Below are 23,790 nucleotides of genomic sequence, written 5' to 3' on the forward strand. Positions count from 1 at the left end.
CAAAGCTACACAATGGGCTATCTGTGCTCTGCCCACCACAAATATCGAAACCCGGTTTTTAGCGTTGTAAGTCCGCAGACGTACAGCTGAGCCACTGGGGGGCTAGTTATTTAACAATAACTAGCTAAGCGCTAATGGATACTTATGACACTTTTTGGAAGAAAGGTTCAAAGCCTCATTTATATTTTCGTTTAATGTTAGACTTTCAGTAAATATTATTTCTGCTATTAACTCAAGGAATGTAAACATTCTTAACTATTCATCACAGAAGTACAATACGAACTTCTATAAGGCGGACATTAAAAATAAGCTAACCAGGTTTCTACGCAAAAGGAGTCGAGGAAGGGTAAGAGATTCAAACTTCTGTGGTACATGTATTGTCAGTATTCTTTAGAGAGTCAAGAAAAAGTAAGATTTAAACTTCTGAGGTACATGTATTTTCAGTGTTCTTCAGAGAGTCAAGAAAAGGTAAGAAATTTAAACTTCTGTGGTACATGTATTGACAGTGTTCTTCAGAGAGTCAAGGAATGGTAAGAGATTCAAACTTCTGTGGTACATGTATTGTCAGTGTTCTTCAGAGAGTTGAAGAAAGGTAAGAGATTCAAACTTCTGTGGGACATGTATTGTCAGTGTTCTTTAGAGAGTTGAGGAAAGGTAAGAGATTCAAACTTCTGTGGGACATGTATTGTCAGTGTTCTTTAGAGAGTTGAGGAAAGGTAAGAGATTCAAACTTCTGTGGGACATGTATTGTCAGTGTTCTTTAGAGAGTCAAGGAAAGGTAACAGATTCAAACTTCGGTGGGAGATGTATTGTCAGTGTTCTTTAGAGAGTCAAAAAAAGGTAAGAGATTCAAACTTCTGTGGTACATATATTGTCAGTGTAATTTAGAGAGTCAAGAGAAGGTAGTGGATTTAAACTTCTGTGGTACATATATTGTCAGTGTTCTTTAGAGAGTTAAGGAAAGGTAAGAGATTCAAACTTCTGTGGTACATGTATTGTCAGTGTAATTTAGAGAGTCAAGGAAAGGTAATAGATTTAACCTTTTCTGATGAATGTATTGACAGTGTTCTTTAAAGAGTCAAGAAAAAGTAAGATTTAAACTTCTGAGGTACATGTATTGTCAGTGTTCTTCAGAGAGTCAAGGAATGGTAAGAGATTCAAACTTCTATGGTACATGTATTGTCAATGTTCTTTAGAGAGTCAAGAAAAGGTAAGAGATTCAAACTTCTGTGGGAATGTATTGTCAGTGTAATTTAGAGAGCCAAGAAAAGGTAAGAGATTCAAACTTCTGTGGGACATGTATTGTAGGTGTTCTTTAGAGAGTCGAGGAAAAGTAAGAGATTAAAACTTCTGTGGTACATGTATTCTCAGTGTTCTTTAGAGAGTCGAAAAAAAGTAAGAAATTAAAACTTCTGTGGTACATGTATTGTCAGAGTTCTTTAGAAAGTCGAGAAAAAGTAAAATATTAAAACTTCTGTGGTACATGTATTGTCAGTATAATTTAGAGAGTCAAAAGAAGGTAATAGATTTAAACTTCTGTGGTACATGTATTGTCAGTGTAATTTAGAGAGTCAAGGAAAGGTAATAGATTTAACCTTTTGTGGTACATGTATTGTCAGTGTTCTTTAGAGAGTCGAGGAAAGGTAAGAGATTAAAACTTCTGTGGTACATGTATTGTCAGTGTTCTTTTGAGAGTTAAGGAAAAGTAAGAGATTAAAACATCTCTGGTACATGTATTGTCAGTGTTCTTTAGAGAGTAGAGGAAAAGTAAGAGATTAAAACTTCTGTGGTACATGTATTGTCAGTATAATTTAGAGAGTCAATAGAAGGTAATAGATTTAAACTTCTGTGGTACATGTATAGTCAGTGTTCTTTAGACAGTTAAGGAAAGGTAAGAGATTTAAACTTCTGTGGGACATGTATTGTCAGTGTTCTTTAGAGTGTCAAGGAAAGGTAAGAGATTCAAACTTCTGTGGGGCATGTATTGTCAGTGTTTTTTAGAGAGTCAAGGAAAGGTAATAGATTCAAACTTCTGTGGTACATGTATTGTCAGTGTTCTTTAGAGAGTCAAGAAAAAGTAAGATTTAAACTTCTGAGGTACATGTATTGTCAGTGTTCTTCAGAGAGTCAAGGAATGGTAAGAGATTCAAACTTCTGTGGTACATGTATTGTCAGTGTTCTTTAGAGAGTCAAGGAAAAGTAATAGATTCAAACTTCTGTGGGACATGTATTGTCAGTGTTCTTCAGAGAGTCAAAAAATGGTAAGAGATTCAAACTTCTGTGGTACATGTATTGTCAGTGTTCTTTAGAGAGTCAAGGAAAGGTAAGAAATTCAAACTTCTGTGGGACATGTATTCTCAGTGTTCTTTAGAGAGTTAAGGAAAGGTAACAGATTCAAACTTCTGTGGGACATGTATTGTCAGTGTTCTTTAGAGTGTCAAGGAAAGGTAAGAGATTCAAACTTCGGTATGACATGTATTGTCAGTGTTCTTTAGAGATTTAAGGAAAGGTAAGAGATTCAAACTTCTGTGGGACATGTATTGTCAGTGTTCTTTAGAGAGTCAAGGAAAGCTAATAGATTTAAACTTCTGTGTAACATGTATTGTCAGTGTTCTTTAGAGAGTCGAGGAAAGGTAAGAGATTAAAACTTCTGTGGTACATGTATTGTCAGTGTTCTTTAGAGAGTCGAGGAAAAGTAAGAGATTAAAACTTCTGTGGTACATGTATTGTCAGTGTTCTTTACAGAGTCGAGGAAAGGTAATAGATTTAAACTTCTGTGGTACATGTATTGTCAGTGTAATTTAGAGAGTCAATAGAAGGTAAAAGATTCAAACTTTTGTGGTACATGTATTGTCAGTGTTCTTTAGAGAGTCGAGAAAAAGTAAGAGATTCAAACTTCTGTGGTACATGTATTGTCAGTGTAATTTAGAGAGTCAAGGAAAGGTAAGAGATTCAAACTTCTGTGGTACATGTATTGTCAGTGTTCTTTAGAGAGTTGAGGAAAGGTAAGAGATTCAAACTTCTGTGGTACATGTATTGTCAGTGTTCTTTAGAGAGTCAAGGAAAGGTAAGAAATTCAAACTTCTGTGGGACATGTATTGTCAGTGTTCTTTAGAGAGTTAAGGAAAGGTAACAGATTCAAACTTCTGTGGGACATGTATTGTCAGTGTTCTTTAGAGTGTCAAGGAAAGGTAAGAGATTCAAACTTCTGTGGGACATGTATTGTCAGTGTTCTTTAGAGAGTTAAGGAAAGGTAAGAGATTCAAACTTCTGTGGGACATGTATTGTCACTGTTCTTTAGAGAGTCAAGGAAAGCTAATAGATTTAAACTTCTGTGGTACATGTATTGTCAGTGTTCTTTAGAGAGTCGAGGAAAGGTAAGAGATTAAAACTTCCGTGGTACATGTATTGTCAGTGTTCTTTGGAGAGTCGAGGAAAAGTAAGAGATTAAAACATCTGTGGTACATGTATTGTCAGTGTTCTTTAGAGAGTAGAGGAAAAGTAAGAGATTCAAACTTCTGTGGTACATGTATTGTCAGTGTTCTTTAGAGAGTCAAGAAAAGGTAAGAGATTCAAACTTCTGTGGGACATGTATTGTCAGTGTAATTTAGAGAGTCACTAGAAGGTAATAGATTTAAACTTCTGTGGTACATGTATTGTCAGTGTTTTTTAGAGAGTCAAGGAAAGGTAAGAGATTCAAACTTCTGTGGGTCATGTATTATCAGTGTTCTTTAGAGGGTCAAGGAAAGGTAAGAGATTCAAACTTCTGTGGTACATGTATTGTCAGTGTTCTTTAGAGAGTCAAGGAAAGGTAAGAGATTCAAACTTCTGTGGTACATGTATTGTCAGTGTTCTTTAGAGAGTTGAGGAAAGGTAAGAGATTCAAACTTCTGTGGTACATGTATTGTCAGTGTTCTTTAGAGAGTCAAGGAAAGGTAAGAAATTCAAACTTCTGTGGGACATGTATTGTCAGTGTTGTTTAGAGAGTTAAGGAAAGGTAAGAGATTCAAACTTCTGTGGGACATGTATTGTCAGTGTTCTTTAGAGTGTCAAGGAAAGGTAAGAGATTCAAACTTCTGTGGGACATGTATTGTCAGTGTTCTTCAGAGAGTCAATGAAAGGTAAGAGATTCAAGCTTCTGTGGGACATTTATTGTCAGTGTAATTTAGAGAGTCAAGGAAAGGTAAGAGATTCAAACTTTTGTGGGATATGTATTGTCAGTGTTCTTTAGAGAGTTAAGGAAAGGTAAGAGATTCAATCTTCTGTGGGACATGTATTGTCAGTGTTCTTTAGAGTGTCAAGGAAAGCTAATAGATTTAAACTTCTGTGGTACATGTATTGTCAGTGTTCTTTAGAGAGTCGAGGAAAGGTAAGAGATTAAAACTTCCGTGGTATATGTATTGTCAGTGTTCTTTGGAGAGTCGAGGAAAAGTAAGAGATTAAAACATCTGTGGTACATGTATTGTCAGTGTTCTTTAGAGAGTAGAGGAAAAGTAAGAGATTAAAACTTCTGTGGTACATGTATTGTCAGTGTTCTTTAGAGAGTCGAAAAAAGGTAATAGATTTAAACTTCTGTGGTACATGTATTGTCAGTGTTCTTTAGAGAGTCGAGAAAAAGTAAGAGATTAAAACTTCTGTGGTACATGTATTTTCAGTGTTCTTTAGAGAGTCAAGGAAATGTAATAGATTCAAACTTCTGTGGTACATGTATTGTCAGTGTAACTTAGAGAGTCAAAAGAAGGTAATAGATTTAAACTTCTGTGGTACATGTATTGTCAGTGTAATTTAGAGAGTCAATAGAAGGTAAAAGATTCAAACTTCTGTGGTACATGTATTGTCAATGTTCTTTAGAGAGTCGAGGAAAAGTAAGAGATTAAAACTTCTGTGGTACATGTATTGTCAGTGTTCTTTAGAGAGTCAAGGAAATGTTAGAGATTCAAACTTCTGTGGGACATGTATTGTCAGTGTTCTTTAGAGAGTCAAGGAAAGGTAAGAGATTCAAACTTCTGTGGTACATGTATTGTCAGTGTTCTTTAGAGAGTTAAGGAAAGGTAAGAGATTCGAACTTTTGTGGGTCATGTATTGTCAGTGTTCTTTAGAGACTCAAAGAAAGGTAATAGATTTAAACTTCTGTGGTACATGTATTATCAATGTTCTTTAGAGAGTCAAGGAAAGGTAAGAGATTAAAATTTCTGTGGTACATGTATTGTCAGTGTAATTTAGAGAGTCAATAGAAGGTAAAAGATTTAAACTTCTGTGGTGCATGTATTGTCAGTGTTTTTTAGAGGGTCAAGGAAAGGTAAGAGATTCAAACTTCTGTGGTACATGTATTGTCAGTGTTCTTTAGAGAGTCAAGGAAAGGTAAGAGATTCAAACTTCTGTGGTACATGTATTGTCAGTGTTCTTTAGAGAGTTGAGGAAAGGTAAGAGATTCAAACTTCTGTGGTACATGTATTGTCAGTGTTCTTTAGAGAGTCAAGGAAAGGTAAGAAATTCAAACTTCTGTGGGACATGTATTGTCAGTGTTCTTTAGAGAGTTAAGGAAAGGTAAGAGATTCAAACTTCTGTGGGACATGTATTGTCAGTGTTCTTTAGAGTGTCAAGGAAAGGTAAGAGATTCAAACTTCTGTGGGACATGTATTGTCAGTGTTCTTTAGAGAGTTAAGGAAAGGTAAGAGATTCAAACTTCTGTGGGACATGTATTGTCACTGTTCTTTAGAGAGTCAAGGAAAGCTAATAGATTTAAACTTCTGTGGTACATGTATTGTCAGTGTTCTTTAGAGAGTCGAGGAAAGGTAAGAGATTAAAACTTCCGTGGTACATGTATTGTCAGTGTTCTTTGGAGAGTCGAGGCAAAGTAAGAGATTAAAACATCTGTGGTACATGTATTGTCAGTGTTTTTTTTTTAGAGAGTAGAGGAAAAGTAAGAGATTAAAACTTCTGTGGTACATGTATTGTCAGTGTTCTTTAGAGAGTCGAAAAAAGGTAATAGATTTAAACTTCTGTGGTACATGTATTGTCAGTGTTCTTTAGAGAGTCGAGAAAAAGTAAGAGATTAAAACTTCTGTGGTACATGTATTGTCAGTGTTCTTTAGAGAGTCAAGGAAATGTAATAGATTCAAACTTCTGTGGTACATGTATTGTCAGTGTAACTTAGAGAGTCAAAAGAAGGTAATAGATTTAAACTTCTGTGGTACATGTATTGTCAGTGTAATTTAGAGAGTCAATAGAAGGTAAAAGATTCAAACTTCTGTGGTACATGTATTGTCAATGTTCTTTAGAGAGTCGAGGAAAAGTAAGAGATTAAAACTTCTGTGGTACATGTATTGTCAGTGTTCTTTAGAGAGTCAAGGAAATGTTAGAGATTCAAACTTCTGTGGGACATGTATTGTCAGTGTTCTTTAGAGAGTCAAGGAAAGGTAAGAGATTCAAACTTCTGTGGTACATGTATTGTCAGTGTTCTTTAGAGAGTTAAGGAAAGGTAAGAGATTCGAACTTTTGTGGGTCATGTATTGTCAGTGTTCTTTAGAGAGTCAAAGAAAGGTAATAGATTTAAACTTCTGTGGTACATGTATTATCAATGTTCTTTAGAGAGTCAAGGAAAGGTAAGAGATTAAAACTTCTGTGGTACATGTATTGTCAGTGTAATTTAGAGAGTCAATAGAAGGTAAAAGATTTAAACTTCTGTGGTGCATGTATTGTCAGTGTTTTTTAGAGAGTCAATGAAAGGTAAGAAATTCAAACTTTTGTAGGACATGTATTGTCAGTGTTCTTTAGAGAGTTGAGAAAAGGTAAGAGATTCAAACTTCTGTGGGACATGTATTGTCAGTGTAATTTAGAGAGTCGAGGAAAAGTAAGAGATTAAAACTTCTGTGGGACATGTATTGTCAGTGTTCTTTAGAGAGTCAAAGAAAGGTAAGAGATTCAAACTTCTGTGGTACATGTATTGTCAGTGTTCTTTAGAGAGTTAAGGAAAGGTAAGAGATTCAAACTTTTGTGGGTCATGTATTGTCAGTGTTCTTTAGAGAGTCAAGGAAAGGTAAGAGATTTAAACTTCTGTGGTACATGTATTATCAATGTTCTTTAGAGAGTCAAGGAAAGGTAAGAGATTAAAACTTCTGTGGTACATGTATTGTCAGTGTAATTTAGAGAGTCAATAGAAGGTAAAAGATTTAAACTTCTGTGGTGCATGTATTGTCAGTGTTTTTTAGAGAGTCAATGAAAGGTAAGAAATTCAAACTTTTGTAGGACATGTATTATCAGTGTTCTTTAGAGAGTTGAGGAAAGGTAAGAGATTCAAACTTCTGTGGGACATGTATTGTCAGTGTAATTTAGAGAGTCAAGGAAAGTTAAGAGATTCAAACTTCTGTGGTACATGTATTGTCAGTGTTCTTTAGAGAGTCAAGGAAAGGTAAGAGATTCAAACTTCTGTGGGACATGTATTGTCAGTGTTCTTTACAGAGTTAAGAAAAGGTAAGAGATTCAAACTTCTGTTGAAGATGTATTGTCAGTGTTCTTTAGACAGTCAAGGAAAGGTAAGAGATTCAAACTTCTGTGGTACATATATTGTCAGTGTAATTTAGAGCGTCAAGGAAAGGTAAGAGATTTAAACATCTGTGTTACATGTATTGTCAGTGTTCTTTAGAGAGTTGAGGAAAGGTAAGAGATTCAAACTTCTGAGGGACATGTATTGTCAGTGTTCTTTACAGAGTTAAGGAAAGGTAAGAGATTCAAACTTCGGTGGGAGATGTATTGTCAGTGTTCTTTAGAGAGTCAAGGAAAGGTAAGAGATTCAAACTTCTGTGGTACATATATTGTCAGTGTAATTTAGAGAGTCAAGAGAAGGTAGTGGATTTAAACTTCTGTGGTACATGTATTGTCCGTGTTCTTTAGAGAGTTAAGGAAAGGTAAAAGATTCAAACTTCTGTGGTACATGTATTGTCAGTGTAATTTAGAGAGTCAAGGAAAGGTAATAGATTTAACCTTTTGTGGTGCATGTATTGTCAGTGTTCTTCAGAGAGTCAAGGAATGGTAAGAGATTCAAACTTCTGTGGGACATGTATTGTCAGTGTTCTTTAGAGAGTTGAGGAAAGGTAAGAGATTCAAACTTCTGTGGGACATGTATTGTCAGTGTTCTTTAGAGAGTCAATGAAAGGTAAAAGATTCAAGCTTCTGTGGGACATGTATTGTCAGTGTAATTTAGAGAGTCAAGAAAAGGTAAGAGATTAAAACTTTTTTGGGACATGTATTGTCAGTGTAATTTAGAGAATCAAGGAAAGGTAAGAAATTCAAACTTCTGTGGTACATGTATTGTAGGTGTTCTTTAGAGAGTCGAGGAAAAGTAAGAGATTAAAACTTCTGTGGTACATGTATTGTCAGTGTTCTTTAGAGAGTCAAAGAAAGGTAATAGATTTAAACTTCTGTGGTACATGTATTATCAATGTTCTTTAGAGAGTCAAGGAAAGGTAAGAGATTAAAACTTCTGTGGTACATGTATTGTCAGTGTAATTTAGAGAGTCAATAGAAGGTAAAAGATTTAAACTTCTGTGGTGCATGTATTGTCAGTGTTTTTTAGAGAGTCAATGAAAGGTAAGAGATTCAAACTTTTGTAGGACATGTATTGTCAGTGTTCTTTAGAGAGTTGAGGAAAGGTAAGAGATTCAAACTTCTGTGGGACATGTATTGTCAGTGTAATTTAGAGGGTCAAGGAAAGGTAAGAGATTCAAACTTCTGTGGTACATGTATTGTCAGTGTTCTTTAGAGAGTCAAGGAAAGGTAAGAGATTCAAACTTCTGTGGGACATGTATTGTCAGTGTTCTTTACAGAGTTAAGGAAAGGTAAGAGATTCAAACTTCGGTGGGAGATGTATTGTCAGTGTTTTTTAGAGAGTCAAGAAAAGGTAAGAGATTCAAACTTCTGTGGTACATATATTGTCAGTGTAATTTAGAGCGTCAAGGAAAGGTAAGAGATTCAAACTTCTGTGGGACATGTATTGTCAGTGTTCTTTACAGAGTTAAGGAAAGGTAAGAGATTCAAACTTCGGTGGGAGATGTATTGTCAGTGTTTTTTAGAGAGTCAAGAAAAGGTAAGAGATTCAAACTTCTGTGGTACATATATTGTCAGTGTAATTTAGAGAGTCAAGAGAAGGTAGTGGATTTAAACTTCTGTGGTACATGTATTGTCCGTGTTCTTTAGAGAGTTAAGGAAAGGTAAGAGATTCAGACTTCTGTGGTACATGTATTGTCAGTGTAATTTAGAGAGTCAAGGAAAGGTAATAGATTTAACCTTTTGTGGTGCATGTATTGTCAGTGTTCTTCAGAGAGTCAATGAAAGGTAAGAGATTCAAGCTTCTGTGGGACATTTATTGTCAGTGTAATTTAGAGAGTCAAGGAAAGGTAAGAGATTCAAACTTTTGTGGGATATGTATTGTCAGTGTTCTTTAGAGAGTTAAGGAAAGGTAAGAGATTCAATCTTCTGTGGGACATGTATTGTCAGTGTTCTTTAGAGTGTCAAGGAAAGGTAAGAGATTTAAGCTTCTGTGGTACATCTATTGTCAGTGTTCTTTAGAGAGTCAAGGAAAGGTAAGAGATTTAAACTTCTGTGGTACATGTATTGTCAGTGTTTTTCAGAGAGTCAAGGAAAGGTAAGAGATTCAAACTTCTGTGGGACATGTATAGTCAGTGTTCTTTAGACAGTTAAGGAAAGGTAAGAGATTTAAACTTCTGTGGGACATATATTGTCAGTGTTCTTTAGAGTGTAAAGGAAAGGTAAGAGATTCAAACTTCTGTGGGACATGTATTGTCAGTGTTCTTTAGAGAGTTAAGGAAAGGTAAGAGATTCAAACTTCTGTGGGACATGTATTGTCAGTGTTCTTTAGAGAGTTAAGGAAAGGTAAGAGATTCAAACTTCTGTGGGACATGTATTGTCAGTGTTCTTTAGAGAGTCAAGGAAAGGTAATAGATTCAAACTTCTGTGGTACATGTATTGTCAGTGTTCTGTAGAGAGTCAAGGAAAGGTAAGAGATTCAAACTTCTGTGGGACATGTATTGTCAGTGTTCTTTAGAGTGTCAAGGAAAGGTAAGAGATTCAACCTTTGTGGGACATGTATTGTCAGTGTTCTTTAGAGAGTCAAGGAAAGGTAAGAGATTCAAACTTCCGTGGGACATGTATTATCAGTATTCTTTAGAGAGTTAAGGAAAGGTAAGAGATTCAAACTTCTGTGGGACATGTATTGTCAGTGTTCTTTAGAAAGTTAAAAAAAGGTAATAGATTTAAACTTCTGTGGTACATGTATCATCAGTGTTTTTTAGAGAGTCAAGGAAAGGTAAGAGATTAAAACTTCTGTGGTACATGTATTGTCAGTGTAATTTAGAGAGTCAATAGAAGCTAAAAGATTCAAACTTCTGTGGGACATGTATTGTCAGTGTTCTTTAGAGAGTCAAGGAAATGTAAGAGATTCAAACTTCTGTGGGACATGTATTGTCATTGTTCTTTACAGAGTCAAGGAAATGTAATAGATTCAAACTTCTGTGGGACATGTATTGTCAGTGTTGTATAGAGAGTCAAGGAAAGGTAAGAGATTCAAACTTTTGTGGGTCATGTATTGTCAGTGTTCTTTAGAGAGTCAAAGAAAGGTAATAGATTTAAACTTCTGTGGTACATGTTTTATCAGTGTTTTTAGAGAGTCAAGGAAAGGTAATAGATTCAAACTTCTGTGGTGCATGTATTGTCAGTGTAATTTAGAGAGTCAATAGAAGGTAATAGATTTAAACTTCTGTGGTGCATGTATTGTCAGTGTTTTTTAGAGAGTCAAGGAAAGGTAAGAGATTCAAACTTTTGTGGGACATGTATTATCAGTGTTCTTTAGAGAGTTGAGGAAAGGTAAGAGATTCAAACTTCTGTGGGATATGTATTGTCAGTGTAATTTAGAGAGTCAATAGAAGGTAATAGATTTAAACTTCTGTGATTCATGTATTGTCAGTGTTTTTTAGAGAGTAAGGAAAGGTAAGAGATTCAAACTTCTGTGGGACATGTATTATCAGTGTTCTTTAGAGAGTCAAGGAAAGATAAGAGATTCAAACTTCTGTGGTACATGTATTGTCAGTGTTCTTTAGAGAGTCAAGGAAGGTAAAAGATTCAAACTTCTGTGGTACATGTATTGTCAGTGTTCTTTAGAGAGTCAAGGAAAGGTAAGAGATTCAAACTTCACAAATATTATCAGTGTCCTTTATAAATATGAGGAGAGGTTATTGTTTTCAACTTTTATCATAAGTATGGTAGTGCTTACAGAAAGAATTAGTCATATGCATAAAATGTGCAATATGAATAGAAACACACTGCAAAAGGCATGTTAACAAAACTTTATATGCAGTTTTTATACAATAATGACTAACAAACGAACTAACTATAGAACAGCAAGCCACCAAAGCTCTTTAGAGAAACGGTAAAGTAAAACAAAAATTTCACAAAACCAGAAATTTGTTCATTTGACTGGGTGACTAACGTTGTTGGAAATGCATAACACTCTCATGCCTTCACCTTATGCAAAAAAAAAACAAAAAAAAAACACGAAAAATCCGTGGCAGTAGTTTAGTTTTGAAGGGAAGTAAACTTTCCCAACTAGGATGTTTAGGGGTATTAATATCCCTTTTCGCCCAGCTCGCGGAAGAATTTTTGTTCTTATTTTCGTGAATTTAGATTTGATTTTAGGTCAGGATTATTTTTGTTTTGCTTGGTTGATATTCAAAGTTGTAGTTGTTTCAAAGAGGTGCGGATAAAAGAGCCCAGTCGGATCAAGGTAGCCGAGAGAAAGCAATAAGGGCCGGTAGCATGACGTCCGTGTACGGTCGGTGGCATAACCTGACGGAAGAACGAAAAGAAACTAGACAACGAACACCCATCAAACATCCCATAATCAGGATCACGGAATGGCTGGGATTAGGGTCACGGAATGGCTAGGATTAGGGTGACGGAATGGTCGGGATCAGGATCATGGAGTGCCTAAGATCAGGACCACGGAGTGGCTGGGGTCAGGATCACGGAGTGGCTAGTATCAATAAATACAATGCCATGGCTGGGATCAATAAATCCAAGTACCTCAGAATGTGCTGTGGGGGAAAACGGAAGTACCCCGAGAAAACCCAATTTCACAACACTGGTGCCTAATGTTCTACCTCTCCTGTGCCAAAAGCTGAAATGAAGAAAGACATAAATAATGGATAGTACTTTAAAATTGTGTGTTTGTGAGGTGTGGCTCGTTGTATAATGTCTTGGGGGCCATGTGTATGTTGTATGGGGATATTGTTTTGTGTGAAGCGCTTGTCATTGTGTGTAACTTGACAGTTAAGGAGCTTCGTTTTTGTGCTGTTTCATAAAAATTTGTGAGCTAATGTTCTTAAGCGGTCCTTGAGTAGTGGTATGTTGCAAGCTTCATGTTGATTTGAGTGAATTTGGGTAGCCTAACAGCCATACTTAGGACTGTTCTGTTGGAGATGAAGTGTTCTGGTGATGTTTTGCATGTTGTACGGGATGCGAGTGCCGTATTCGATAAGAGAACGAATGTATGATTTTATTTTAATGATGGTATAAGGTGTGCATCCTTTATTATTTCCTGTAATAAGTTTCAAATGATACATTATCTTGCTTACTGATTTGTATATGATTTTGAAGAGTTGTGTCCAGAAGAGTCGTGTGTCAAACGTTATTCCTAGAAATTTTGCAAAGGAACTAAGCTTCATTATGCTGTTGTCTAGTTCAAGATTTACTTTTTTCCAGGTTCTTGTGATGTTTGTTTAGGCTGCGACTGAACACAATGGCAGTGGTTTTGTGCGGATTTAGGAGGACTCACCAGTTGTTACACCAATTAAGGATGGCATTTAGTTATTCTTGAATTCGATTACTTGGAATTATTGGGTTGTGAGATACATTCCAGACAACTATATCGTCAGCGTACTGTGAGAAGTAAGTATATGTCAGGTCTGGGAAAGGTATGTTGTTCAGAAATATCATGTACAGTAAAGGTGATAGGACAGATCTTTGAGGGACACCTGCGGTGATATTAAACGTTTTAGAAAGAGGGTGATTTATTTTAACTACTGCGGTGCAGTTACTTAAGACGTTAGAAATCCATCTGATGCCATCTGATGATTTTATGGTTAATGTTTTGGAAGTATAGACAATACCTAATGGCATTGTGCCATACTGAATCAAAACGCTTTTTTGACGTCTAGGAATACTGCAATTGTTGTCTGATTGTTATTGAATAATTTATATATGGACTTTGTGAGTCTGGTTAGGTGATCAGTGGTCTGTCTTCCTTTCTGTGAGGAGTTCTGTATATCGGGGAGGATATTATTGTTTTCGCAAAATAGAAGCAATCTTTTTCACATTATTCTTTCCGTTAATTTTCCAGTGCAGCTGAGTAGACTTATTGGTCTGAAATTGTCAGGGTTGAAGTTTCCTGTGTTTGTATTAGGAATGACATTTATTCTAGCTTTCTTCCAGGAGTTGGGAAAATATCCTGATAGGAGTGAAATATTCATGATTCTGATAAGGTGTCGGTGAAGGTTATTAGAGGCCTTTTGTAATATGATATATCTAATGCCATTTCTTCCAGATGAGGAGTTTTTTAGCGTTAAAAGGTTAGTTTTTAGTCCCCCATGTGATTTGTTTTCCAAAAACGTCGTGAGCGTGTGTTACAGTTGAGTTAACAGTAATGTCATCGTTAATTGTGGAGTGAATAGGCTTGGTCTAGTTGAGACGTGGTTGTCAATATTTTGTTTCAAAGATTGGTTGAACGATGGTGAGTTTATGTCAGCAAATGAAGTAGTGTAGTAGTCGACAAGTAAGTTTGTTTTGTCGACGTCAGTTTTAGCGATTTATGTTTTGGAAAAGTTTCTTGTTGTTCTTTCCCTCCATGAGTGATTTGAATTTTTTCCAGAATTCTTTTGGTTTGTCATTACTATTGTCTACCTTATGCAAATGTAAATTTACAAGTTAGATTTACGCTACATTGACTAAAAGATTTTTCTTAGTTATATTTATAATCTGCATAATAACAATAACTATTTTGCAACACTACTAACGAGCTAGTAATAGACTAGTAACCATATTATTTAAATACGAGCGCGCTCTGTAAGTTCCCAAATAAAAACTCTACCTAATATCACATGTTGATGTATGATTGCTTATATGCATGCGCTATGTGATCAGCCTGCAGCTGTATTAGGTAAATCTTTAAAAAATCGTGAACTACGTAGGTTTTCTAGATCTATATTCTAACTTTTATATAATATTTAACAGTGAAGTTTTCAGTTCTATACACTTGACTCTAATGTCCTGTGTTGGACTAAGGAATTCTATCATAGCAGTGGGTACCTGAGACGTGAAAACGAATGCTAACATTGACGAGGTTTAACACGGTTTTTCTCCAGTACTCTGGACTTAAAAGAAGAACAATAATTTGTACAATTTGTATTGTTGTCAAACTAAATGTGACCTGTTGACATCTAAGGTTGTACTTAAAACAGTGCAATTTCTGAAATGTGCCTTTCTAGGATACAAAACGAGAGAAAATAATAAAACCTTGAAAAGCTTTTGTCTTAACAAACAAAGAGAGCATTGTTGCAAGAATAGAAATAAGGTTAGAATAAGTGAAGGTGAATATCGGAAAAAGGTCTTAGCCATTATTCCAGAAAAAAAAAAGACCGCCACCCTGAACAGATGGTAAAAAACTATGGTAAAAATATCAGGGAAAGCCAATAAGTGTCGAGAGATAGCTATAAGAAAAACTATGAGAAGGAAAAGCCTATAGCTCAGTCACTTTCTAGACTTAGTACCAAAAAGGGCTACGAGTAAATCTTAAGAATTTTAAATTTAAAAAAATTAAATGAAAATCTAGGAAGCAGAAATGAGAACACCAAAAAGTAAGGAAACAAGGAAGAAATGAAGGGGTAACGTTAGAGCACTTGATGTTTTTTATATTGTGCAGGATACTTCAAACCTTTCATGAAAACTTTACATTTTGAAATCTAAATCATTTAGTGTAACCGCGATTTATAAGTTTTATTACTGTCACTTTGTTGGACGTACTGTTCATTGTCAACATTCACTAACCTTTCACGATGTAAATTTGCCACTAAAACAGATTTGTTTAGCCATTACTTATATTTTAACAATACGTTAACATGTTCAGGAAGTAAACACGTTATTTTATAGGTTGAGTAAAGTCAACCCTTCTTCCTCATACATCTCCACACGCCCAAACTTACATTATTTCTTTCCTGCTTCTCTGGTATTAAGATAACATATTAACTTGCTCTCGTAAAGAAATAATTAAAGTTGTAAAGTTTATCTTGTAGATATAATGCTGTAATTTAACAAATATGTGTTTGTTTGAGCAAATGAAACTTCTAATTTATTACACTACATAGGTCGAAACTTAAAGCTGAGTATTTTTATAAGGGTTTGGTTATTGTCTTCAAACTACTTTATATTTTATAATTTTCATACTACCTTTCGTAAATATATCTTTACAAAAATAGAAACTTTTCATCCGAATAGTTTCCAGGTACATATGTGATTGGACAGAAATCGCTCGACAAAGTTCTCTTTTCTTCTTGATTTTACTGCTAAGCAGAAAAGCTGTCATCACAACATGACAAAAAGTTGTTTCTGTTTTTTTGTTAAATTCTTAATTTAATAATAACAGAACAAATTTAATTTTAGAATATATTTTTTGATATCAGTGTCTTTATGCATGATAAATGGTTGTTCTCGTGCAAGTTTCTTCTAGTTGTGTCTTATCTTATCCAGTTTGTACATTCTCGTAAACACATATATTTCTAGTTTTACTTGTTATTAAAGAAACGACTATTTTCGAAAATTCATCAATCGTATTTGTCTGAAAGATTTTGCACACACTTGTTAGAGTACTTACCTAACAAACACTGACCATCTAAACAGCAGTAGGTGGGAGTGTCTAGGTGACCGTGGAAGGACTTATTCAAGCTAGGAAGCCAATCCGAATTAAGAAAGCCAGAAAAATTTCCACCAGAAGATTGATAAGGGTGGATCTTGCTGGTTAGATAAGAAAGGCTAGGATTCGAACTCGATGATAGACCCTTGTTTGTTGACTCGGTGGCATTGTTACTGGACACCTGACCGTTACATGCATGAAACTGACTAGTAGAACCATCCAAAATGTCCCGAATGAAAAACGACGTTTTAACATGTCTTGAAGTTTGCATGATTATATTTACTGTTAAAAACTATTGTGTCACGCAAACTACGAGTCTTAGTAAGAAAATATGACTGTTCTTATTATTAACTACCCTCTACGTAACATCCTGAGGCCTAACATCATATTATATTTACAATAACAAACTATACGGGATCAAGAGTAATGTGACAGCCTTTCCGCTGGTAAAATGAACCTTTGTCTAACTCTTGAGGACAGGACGAGGAACAGTTCTTCTGTCTAGTTAGTACAACTAAAAAGTCTTGATGCTTGAGAAAGTTCAAGAGATAGTGCGAAGGGTGGCGGGCCTAATCAGGAGCTCAAGTCAAATGATAGGCGGCCTTTGGAAACAGACATTGTTGCTGTAAAATCAATAGTCATAAATTCCCTAGTTGTGCTGGCAAACCACATAACGATCAGTCTCCAAGTGAGTTGTGCAAGAACGACAAATCTGACGACATTAGGGCCAGTTATCAACCACATTTGACAGGCTGGAGGAGCTATTGATTAACTATCAGGTCTCCATCAATGAGGAATAAGTTGTCTTTGATGTCACGGGCCTTCATCAAAGTTCCTTTCAATCTTTTAAAGTAATATTCTCTGGCGTGGCTTTCAAACAAGTGCGAAAGGAGTCCTTAAAGCCTAGATCATGCCGCTTTAACTTATCGCAACTACACCCGACCCAAGTGAAACTACGTTTTACTATAAAGCTACTGATAAAAAATTTTCCAAGTTTAAATGCGCTTGTATATAAGGCTTTTATTCAATCCGACTAGGATTTTGTAATAGTTCGTTGATAGCAAATGTGCCATCCTTGAACGTTTATGCATTATTTCACACAGAGAAATCGATTCTATAGCAATTTTCACTTTTTTCGACAGATTCGCTACTTCTTGATAAGTAATAAAACAAAATACAGTGTCTGGTTGTAGCAACATAAACAGTAATAACATTTATCTCCGGTTTTTTGTTCACAGTTCACCGATTCTTACGTATTTCTAAACTTACCATTTCTTTATTGAATTTCTTAACTCTGTTCCTCGATTTCGTAGACTGGCATTTAGAACTTTTCGTGATAACAATTTCGTGAATTTTTATTACCAAACAATTTCCCACATATAATAGAAAAACAAGACTACAAACGAGAAGATTAGCTAAATGGACCTATCAAAACGTTTTCGATTAGAGTGTTCCAAAAATGGGCGATGGTTACTGTTAATTGCCTGCCTTATGTCCAGTATATCAATTCAGAATTAGGAACGGGTAATATAGATATTCCATTCGTGAATTTATGCAAATATTTGGATTAAACAATAATAAAAACGTTAATTTGTTTTGTTTTTCAACTCTACCCAGCTTTATTTAATAATTAAAATAATTGTGTTTGTTGTTAAACAAAACAGTTGCACAATGGGCTATCTGTGCTGTACAAATTGCATGGGTCCAACCCGGATTTTAGCGTCATGAGTTCTTAAATTACATATAGAACTGCAGGATCCATCAGTAAAACTTTCCAAACATACACTGTTTATTTCGTGGTTGCATCGATAAATATGCAAACGTTTATTGCAAGGCTTTTCCGTTTGCTTTCTCTTCCATTTTACCATCGTTACCTTAAAACGTTGTGCCAGTAATTTAAACTTATTCACTATGTTGCTTTGTCGGTAATTATCTAAACATCTGTATCATTATTCCTGTAATAATTTATTTCTATGTTACTGATTACAGTACAATCTAGTTCATAAGTCACCTTTCTTTACAACTTTTCTATTGCTTTAGTGACTGATTTTTACTCAAGACAATTTACTTTAACGAATAACTGTAGACTTTCAGTCCTTCTGGTAATGCGATGCACAATATTAATTTACTATACATTTGCCATTTTTTAGAGATTTCACTGGATAAAATCGCAAAGTTTATTTTAATGTTTAGATAATTTCTTTAATAAGTTACTACACTTTTTTAAAAAACAATATATGGAGTAGCTCAAACCAGACACTGCTTCAATAATAGCATAACTACATACACAACCACTGGTTGAAGGTAAATGTTCTCATTTTAGATTATTTCATTGTATGTATTTATCCCAACCCATGGGCCAGTGGTAAGTTCACAGATTTACAATGCTAAAATATGAAACTCGACTTGTGTAGCTTTGCGCTAAAAAGATAATTCTTGCATGATGTTAATTCTTACAAAGTTTGCGTTCACAGTTTTTGTAATATTTTTAAAACTACTAGATTATTTTAGCATGTTACGTTATCGTTAAAGTAATGTTATAAGTAGGGCCGGGTGAAACTGTCGGAGGACCTTAAGATAAGTTAGAGTCCTTATATATCTAGATCGATATTTATTACAGAATTATAAATATACACATAGTATTTGTATCATGGACATTCTAATTTGACAAACAAGAACAGTACAACAACAGCACGAAATGTTTATTCACGTAAATACTTTTCAAGAAAAATTCGTATTCGACCTGTGTAGGCCCGACATGACCAAGTGGATTAAGGCGTTCGACTCGTAATCCGAGGGTCGCGGGTTCGAATCCCGGTCGCACCAAACATGCTCGCCCTTTCAACCGTGTGGGGGCGTTATAATGTGACTGTCAATCCTACTATTCGTTAGTAAAAGAATAGCCCAAGACGTGGCGGTGGGTGGCGATGACTAACTGCCTTACCTATAGTCTTACACTACTAAATTAGGGACGGCTAGCACAGATAGCCCTTAAGTAGCTTGTAGCTTTGCGCGAAATTCAAAACAAACAAACAATCGACCTGTTATTTATAAACAGTTACTTGATAGGTCTTTTCATGAAACGATTAAAAAATTAAAAACGAAAATTATTAATTATGAACAGAGTACTAAAAATATTTTGTCGATTCTGAAAGGGTGGGACAAGTTGATTCTTGGATAAATGTATTAATTTATGTATATTGTCTATCATAGATTCTACGTATTTTACATATTCTACGTTAAATTTGAAAAGTTAGTATTTTATTGAAAATGCTTTGTACGAAAAACAAACAAAATAAATATACTCTTATTGGAAACACTGTGTGGACCATACCACATACATTTGTACAACATTCTGTTTATCTACACATGCAAAATAAATCTATCACGTTGTCCTTCAGATGAGTGTTTGAATCTGTATGTACATGGTTGGTATGTAAAACAAATGATAAGATCTGAGCCTTATTCGACTTTTAAAGTCCTTTGGCACTGGGCACCATTCTAGTAGAAGCGTCGTTATCTATTATTGCTTTTTTGATCGACTACTGAAATGCATCATCGAAGCAAACGTAAAGTAATACGTCTACTACTAGGACAAGCTACAGACACGAACCATTGGTGACTGAGCAAAAATGAACAAGAAGGTAAGGTGTAGGAAAGACCAGAATGTGTTTCACTTTATGAGATGTTTTAATAGTGGCCAGAGGTCGACTACCTTTAAAGCTACTATAGAAATAACTTTTTTTAAGAACTGTAATACGGCAGCATAAACCAGCCCGTAAACTGTTTATTTCAGATGCGAACAAATAACTACAATTTAAAACACAAATGCAGACAGTAAGTAACAGAAGCATGTGCTATTAATTCATCAATCATGTTTCACTGTTTTTGCACTGACGTTACAGTTAAAATATGAAAAAATCGCACTAGATACTTGATCTTTCTTCTGTTTTCGACAGCGTATGCTGCATGCTGAAGGTGGCGTAATGGTGTGTGAAACGTTTACGTTGGAGGAACAGGACCTTTTGGTTTGATTGGAAATGCAAACGACATCCATAACGACATATCACTGACCATGTTTGCCCTATAGTTCTACATTTTAAACCTGATTTGCAAGAAGTCTTCTAATATAATAATGCAGCAGCATTCTTCCAAAATCAGCCCAAAAGTAATTTGGAGGAATACGCTTCGTTATCGCATTTGGCATGGTAATCATTCTCCCAGAAATGTGACTCAACTGTCATAATACTTCTTGACTACTGGGCTGCAATTATACAAGATAACGTTTGAAATCTTGTGAGTTCTATACCACATTTGAATCCAGGTTGTTATTGCTACGTAGAGTGATTCGCTCAGACATAGGATGGAGCTATAATAAAGTAACCAGTTGATCTAACTTCTTAAGTAATACCTGGTGAAAAATATCACATCCAAGGTCATTAACATGGGGCAACTATATGGATCGCAGCTTAATGTAAGAAACGATGTGTCATTTATATATATCTTAGTGTTGATTTTTATATTGCATTTTACTTCACAGCAATTCCATTTCTTTAGTCTGACATTAGTCGATCATACATTTATTTGCGCCGTATAATGTATTGTTATGAAGTCGTTTCTTAGTTTACGAAGATACATCTGATATATTCACAAAAAATTATGAACCGTTATTATATTTAGTTTTGCAAAAAAAATCAACAAAACAATCTGTTTTAGCATAAAAAATTGGAAATAGTTATAATAAATATATTTTGCGCTGTGAACGAAAAATGTTAATAAAATGAACATGAAGAACTATTACCAGATATCATACCGTGAGCAAGACCGTTACTAACCTATTATTGATAGCTAAAGTGTATGACAACAGCACTCACAAAATGTTATCGCACAGTAACTTAGATTTCCATGTTAATTTTGAAGCCATGTTTGGAGCCTACATCGTGAATGACCTGGATGTGTCACTGCTATAACGGATTAAATTCTCTTATTTAGAAAAGTGTTTTTGAATTTAACTTGAAAGGCATCTAATACATAAACTTAGAATACTCTATTCAAATAAACTGAACAAACATCAAGTGGGATATCGTAATTCCAGAGCTAGTTTAACATTCTTATAGAATTCTGAAAGACGACACTTAGATACCCTTGTATTTGGAATCATATATAAATACTAAAACAAGGCATCGTCGTTTGCCATTTTTATGTAGTGTTTAATACTGTTCATTTTTCACTATTCTATGATTTGCTATCTTTATATATCTTGTCAAACATATAATATCATGTCATTATATCCATAGAAAAGTTGTAGCCTTAAACATTACTTGATAATTTTCAGATTGAACTAGAAATATTTTATTTTAGTTTTCTGTTAACATTCTCACTGTAGTTTGCTAAAAGTCTTTCAGTATCATGCTAACGTAACGGATTTACTGTTATACATTTATTTTAATATCTACGTTTGTTCCAGCTTAATACATGTAACGTATATTCTTAAATGTGTATTGCACAAGTCTCGCCTGTTCTCTAAATTTGTAGAAGATTATTGTGTGTAAGAATCAACACTATATGATTTACGAAAGCACTAGCGTATCTTCAAATATTCTTAGACCAAGTGAACTTTCGAGAATTTCGCCTAAAGTTTATAAATCGGCGTGCCAAGAGACAGTTTAGTAGTATTGTTGGTCGGCTACAGTCAGTATATTATAAACCTCGGAAGCTACAATTTTGGCAAACACTTATTAATCTGAAACTACAGATATTTGACCAGGAACGTTTACAGGTTTCGAACATTACAAATTTCAGTGAATTAACTACAGACGGTAACTATTTCTATCAGGAAATTAGATATATTAAGTGTAAAGAACAGAGCTAGCTAGCATTCTCGTCAAGCGAAGTGTATCTGTGTATCAACACGAACGTAATTTGCGCTTCATGAACTGTCGACAAAGTATTCAGTTCCAGACCAGATAGAAGACTCAATAATGTCTGTAAATTTCTAAAACTGTTCTATATGAATCATTATTTGTAATAACCTTTATTTTCAATTGTATTATTATTTGTATGCGAAAATATATTTGTGTTAAGAAATAAAATTGTGTGTATCAATCTTGTTGGTAAATATAATTAATTTAATACACATCAACATTCAAGCAACTTCTAAATACAAATGAAAATTTCCGGCTATTTGAAATAGTAATGCGTATCGTACGTAACGTAATAAATCGCAGACTCGTCCGAGATCAAGTATAATATGTAACAATAATTACCTGAAATAGACGTCTTTTTTCGACATTTTCTTTCATCTCGTATATTAAACATTTCTTTTTTTTTAAAAAAGTACACGGATAAACTTTCATTTTACGTCTCTGCCAGTTTTATCTCGTTATGTTTTAACTATAAAAGGCGCTTACTCCACAATATAAAGGCTACCATTTAAACCCACGTAAGTCCAATTAACTGTAATTAAATTAACTGTTTTAATTGGCATCTTAAAAGTAATAATAAAACATAATGGTGATGTAGTACTTGAAGAATATGCTTCAGTTGGAACAGCTTCATGCTTTGAAACCGATAAACTTTCTTCATCGTTACATCTGAAATTTTGGTTACATTTTCGCATTTCTTTTGGTCTAAGAAACATAACTTCATCTTAAAAGTACAACTTTAAACTCCCTTAATAGAAAGATAACCAAATACGTTTTGTTTCTTCTATTCTCTCTACATTTTTTCTACAATAGTATGGACAAGTTATAATTAAACTTAAATTTTGTTCTTACTGGTGTAACACCAAACACATTTCTGTATTTTGTAATTAAGTAAAGTTTCAATTATTGTAATAATGAGTTTTCAAGTATGTTAATAATAAATAGATTTATCGTTTTTTTAGCTATAACTCTTAGGTGCTTATCAAATGAAATAATTAATTAATTCTCTCAAAATACGTTTAAAGAAAATTATTTTTTGATCGTTCAGTCTTGATATCCATTTCTAGAGAATGTTGCACAGTACATTATTCAGTTTAGGAAGTAACACAAGATTAATGGGATAGAGAAGATAAATTGAAAATAAAACCTAATCATATACAAGAAGCATTATTAAGCCTATTTAAAACATCTTAAAACAGGGTATGTATACCTCAAAGTGTTTTTGCCACTATCTTTGTGACATTCTAGACATTTCAACTTTTCAGGCACAGCAGACGTGTAGCATTAAAGACATGATCATGATAAAGTAGATTTCAGTTATATCACGAAAGTATTCATCCCTAACATTTTTTTTTTCTTTTAAAATTTCTGAACTTGAAATTTAACGTCTCATTCTTAAAAGATAGAAAAGGAGTTGAAAACATACGCAGTCCATCTTGATTTTATATATATATCACGAGTATTAACGCTAAAGACTATAAATTACTATGACTTGAACGAATTAATACATTATAAATGTTAATGTTCAGGCTAATAAATGATGGGTGATGGTTGTCATTGAACACATTTCTGAGAAATGGTTGTTCATTGTACGTTATATATACAACCTCATATTTCATCCGTGTTTTATTTTTTAAATTACCAATAGTATGAACATTTATGAGAATTTCTGCAGTATTGTATATTTTCTGTAATACATTTTTAGTCAACTATTATATTCAGCTGTGTAGAGTTCTTGGTTTGGAATAGAAATCGAAGTTTAGTGTTGTAAGTCCGTAAGCTTACTACTGGAAACTAAATGGAGTTTGTAAAAATAAATATTAAATATAATGAATGAAGCTTAGTAAACAGGAATATTAAATACAGTGGATGTAATTTAGTAAAAGGGAT

General features: G+C 34.4%; 1 protein-coding gene across 1 annotated transcript in view; it reads right to left on the bottom strand.

Moving 5' to 3' along the window:
* LOC143225228 (homeobox protein BarH-like 1) overlaps nucleotides 1-23,790 on the bottom strand; it is a 96,484-nt gene that overhangs the window by 12,336 nt on the left and 60,358 nt on the right. The window lies entirely within an intron of this gene.

Source organism: Tachypleus tridentatus, chromosome 9 (genome assembly GCF_004210375.1).
Source record: "Tachypleus tridentatus isolate NWPU-2018 chromosome 9, ASM421037v1, whole genome shotgun sequence".
In the NCBI taxonomy this organism is placed as follows: domain Eukaryota; kingdom Metazoa; phylum Arthropoda; class Merostomata; order Xiphosura; family Limulidae; genus Tachypleus; species Tachypleus tridentatus.